The sequence below is a fragment of the Petaurus breviceps genome, unplaced genomic scaffold, assembly GCF_028583685.1.
Source record: "Petaurus breviceps papuanus isolate PSGF00001 unplaced genomic scaffold, PetGlider_PUasm1.0 175, whole genome shotgun sequence".
NCBI lineage: Eukaryota > Metazoa > Chordata > Mammalia > Diprotodontia > Petauridae > Petaurus > Petaurus breviceps.
The window spans coordinates 55652551-55657385 of record NW_027185764.1 but is presented as its reverse complement, the minus strand read 5'-3'; positions in this window follow the sequence as shown (position 1 = coordinate 55657385).

The window sequence follows — 4835 nt, the reverse complement described above, 5'->3', positions numbered from 1 at the left end:
GACAGAGAGAGAGACAGAGAGAGAGAGAGAGAGACAGAGAGAGAGATCAAATTTATAAGGCAATTTTCAACTAATTCTGGAATATATGTTAATTTAATTGTGTTCTACTTATATTTATTAATTCACCTGCAAATAAGTTAAGGAATTATACCAGTATAAATGTTGATTATAGAAGTATTTGGTTTATATGTAAGCATCCCAAAGGAATACAACTAACTAAAGAATTATTATCATTAAGAGAAGCCTCGTTCAATTAAAAAAGAACTGTATTTGGGAGATTCTAAGCAAAATAATACAATAAATAGATTTTCTACCTTTATTTAGCATTTCTGATTATAATAATCAAGAGTATAAAATTAGCATATATCACCTCTTTATAAACTTCTAGAGGGGTTTGAATTACATGAAACTTTTCTGAAGCTCCATTACAAAGACCAGAGTTTTAGAAAAGAACTTACTTTCTTAATGTAAGATAGATGATATTTAGTTATAAAAGACTTTACAGCATGGCATTGTAAAGTGGTCAAATTAGACATGCAGAGATTAAACATCATCAGTGAAAGGCATTTTATAGTATAGTTGAAAGTTAAAATATTGGTTATCAACCATATAAGAGACTCTGTACCTGTCCTTAGGGTCCTTCAGACACTTAAGTAGGCCGACACAATAAACAGAACTACAAGGATTAAAAATAAAAAATGGCAGGTTACTTCTGTCATGAATACTGAAGATCATTATTACCTTGCTAAAGGTTTTAGACTGCTAATTAGCTTTTTGTCCTGTGACTTCACATTGTAATTGTCCATTTGCTATTGAAAATAATTTTGTGTGGTTGTATATTTCTCTAAATATCAGCTACCTGGGAGGATCAAGCTGATGAACTCTTGAGCTCAGGAGTTCTCAGATGAAATTATGTCATCTGACTCTTTGTCAATGGGGTTTCTGGATGAGCCCAGTTTAGCATTAATATGGTTAGTTCTCAGGACTGGGGGGGCTGGTAGTTTAACTAAGCAGATGTGAAGGGGTTCAGGTCAGAAACAAAGCAGATCAAAGGCCTCATGCTGAACAGCGAAGGGATTTTGCCATGAGTAACTCCTGCACTTTCGCCTTGGGCAAAATAAGGACACTCAGACTTTTCAAAATAGAATTAAAAATTGAAAACAACTGTTAATTCATAACTTAGAGGTGGTAAGGGATAGTTTTCAACAAAGAAAATGACTGAAAGCTTCAAATAACAAAAGAATTCACTAAATTAAATAAATGAGTCCTATGCATCTTAAGTGGTAAAGTCAACAACAAAAAAATGATTTTAAGGAAGCAAATTATTCATTTGGACTAACCTCTGCTCAATTGTTAGCCATTGGAACTTGTTGGAATAAACCAAAATATATCTATTTAGTGGAAGTTTACAATCCCTTCAGTTAATCACCAATAGCCTTATTAAAAACTAAAACTCTCTATAGCAATTTAAAGTAAAAAATATATATTTAAATTAATGTTTAAATGACTGTAAAGCCAAGCATGAGCAGCTTTCCAGAGGACTGCTGCTGTGAGCAACTTTCAAGGTTCTGATTTCACAGTATAGTGAACTCTCTATTCAGTAACAAATTCAGGCAAAACATTCACAGAAATTAAAATACAGCATTTACAATGTTATGGCTTAACAACTTATCACTAAAATGGCCATATAGTTTTCACCAAAGTGGTCACATAGTTTTAAACAAAGTACATTCATTTAGTAACTCAATCATTCTTAAGGAGGCAAGCCTCCTTAATTGACACAAAGTACAGAGGTCAAAAGGTTTCCACACCTAGGTCACATCGTCTTAATCTCTTCAATCAAAAAGTCTTCTTTTTTTCTTAATTGGATATTAGGTTCCAATCATCCTTAATTAGAAAGTCCTAAACTCAATCACCTAAATGTTAAGGTCAAAGTTTTCTACCCTTAGTAAATCATGATCTTTTCAGTTTGCATTAAATACTTTTCATCTTGACACAAGGCTGGCTCTCCACTTCCATGGTTCCCCTTCCATGGTCCCAGCCCCTGCCAGCTCCTTATCTAGTTCCTGCTCCATACTCAATCTCCCAGTGTTTAGTCCACCTCAAGCCCTTCACAGGTTCTGTTTCTGGGAAGACAAAGCTTAACAAAGCCACAATAACATTTATATATATATATATATATATATATATATATATTTATTGCCGGCATCCTCATCAATTCACTTTCTGCTTGGAAATCAACATAAACCCAACAACAACATCTGAGGAATCAGCACAAATTATGAGTATAGTACCAAGATCTCTGTCAGCAAGACCTTCTCCAGAATTTCTGTAAACATACAACAAGAAAATCCTCTTTAAGGTCTTCTGAACCAGCAGCAACATCCCAGGGCATCTGTAACAACAGCACTCTCCTCTATCAGCAGGCAAATCTGACAAAGTAACATCAAAACACAGTACCAGTACCACAGTCATGCTTACTCCCAGTTCTCCTCTCTTCTCATTTCTCAGAGGTTCTCAATTTGGTTCTCAGAAGAAGTTCTCAGTTCTCTGTTCTGCCACCGAAAGTTCTGTTCTCCATTCCCTTCTCAATTTGTAGCAGTTCTCAGAAGTTCTCAGGATCCTGGCAGTTGTCTCTCTCTTTCCAGAAGTAGCTGCTCTGCCTCTATGATGCTTGCTTCCAGAAGTTCTGGCCTCTCTCAGCTTGGGCTTTTCATATATATGGTATTAGCTCCTCCCTGTTCTGCCCCTTCCTCTTACATCAACAAGTTCATCCCCCTGTGGGATTCACAGCTTCTGGGTCTTAATACTTGACACAATTATGAACTTGAAGCTAAGTGCTAAGTACCTGTTAGCTTGCCAATAAAAAGGGATCTTCAAATTCCATTACCATTACAAAGACTTGTGTTTTGTCGCAGAATGAAGTGAAAAACATGCCTTCTCCTATGTTATCAATATATAATTGATGTTGTTGAGGTTACAGAAAAGCAATTTCTTATCAAAATGATCCCCCCCCAAAAATGATAGAATTAGCTCTTGTATGTATATCATGTCTATAGAGACACATATAATGTGGTCAAAGTGATGGAATCCATAGATTTGACAGCAGGTGAACCATAGAGAAGTATTGTAACACTATGATTGGTCATTCATCAGAATTTTATTAGTTAATCCATTATTTAATGACAACACATGTTATTTAACTAAATTCTGAACTTAAGGAATTTATTTTAATGAATTCACTTCAAAGAAGAGCTCCTCTTGTTAAGGTAGACAGTGTGTTCCAGGTAGATGGGGCAGGCAGGATACAGGATGTGAGATATGGGATAAGATGCAGGATATGACCAGTCATAGATTCGGTACTGATGCCTACATTGTGGATTTGTCTACGTGCTTTTAGAAAACACCACTCACCCCACCCCCAACTCCATGATATTTCCTTTCCTGCTCTCCTTGCTTATCTATATGTCAAAAACACTTTTAGACTGCCTGATATTCCAGGCATCACAGAGCTCTTCTTGCCCCTCCTCCTCTTCTTTTGTTCCCCCTCCCCCTAATCTGTCAAACTGTATTTAGACCAGACATCTAACCTGGCTAATCATTCTGTCTCTAACATGGAGCAGATCCTATAGCTGCTCTGCCTCCCATGAGAACAAGCTTGTTGTGTTGTTACCCCAATAAATGGCTTTTTAAACTTGGAGACTGTGCAAGTGAATTATACCAGGACATTGGAACACACCTGTCTATTCTTTATCACTACCACTGAATTCATAGAAAGTGCGTATTTTTAATCTGCAGTTTTATGTCTACCATCTTACCCTATCTGCCAGCTGGACCACCCAACTCCTCTTACTGTATGAATTACAAGGTAGGAAGAAGTTAACGTATAAAAAGGACAGGACACCTGAACTGTCCAGGTGTCCTTGTACACCTGACAAAAAGTTGTATCATTCAATTCACATTTAGTATGATCCTAATTCAGTTGCTTCCCTTGGCTCCGTGTCTAGCCTCCGTTTCTAGTCTGAAGAAAGACTTCAGCAGCTAATAGGAGGGGATTTGAAGTGGCTAAAGTGATGGAGTTGCCACAGCACTTTGACCCCATATTATTCCTCTTGCCACCACAGTATATTATCCACTGAGGTATAGTATGAACTTAATCCTATGTCAAGTAAAATGACACTGAGTCAAGTTTTTTGGGAAAGACAATAGTTTATTAAGAATGACATTTGTAGCTATTAATAAAGGAGATCACTTTGGCCACATCATAAATGCCAGGGATCCCATGGTATGGTAAAGACAACTTTTATTGAAACCCAAAAGTAAGGCAGATAGGGTGGTTGGAAAGCTATCCACTGGTAAAAATGGGTTGGTCTTCAGATGTGGCTGATTGTGCCTCTCTAATAATTAATAAATATTAATTACTTTATGGGCTTCAACTGCTTCTAGTAATCTTGGTTAGAAAATCATGACCATAGCAATCCAGATCACTTCCATTAGCCATCTCCCTAGGGACACCAAACTACCCTAATTTTTGACAGAGATAAAGGAGAATAGGAGAGCAGCTCATTGAAGAGGGGTTCAGGTTAAATTGTGTTCTGTTTTAGAGGTAAACAAAATAGAAGTCCCAGCTTAAACCTGTTAGCAAGGAAATGTCCTGGCTCTAGGAGTGATCATATTATTCAACCATGCCTTTAGTTTGGATTGGGACAAATGGCCTTTTTTGAACGTGGGTCACTTAGATACTCACAATTCTAAAATTCAATGCAACATAAAATTAATTACATTATAAAATAAATACAGCAGGAATCAGAGGAAATATTATTTTTTTATCTCTA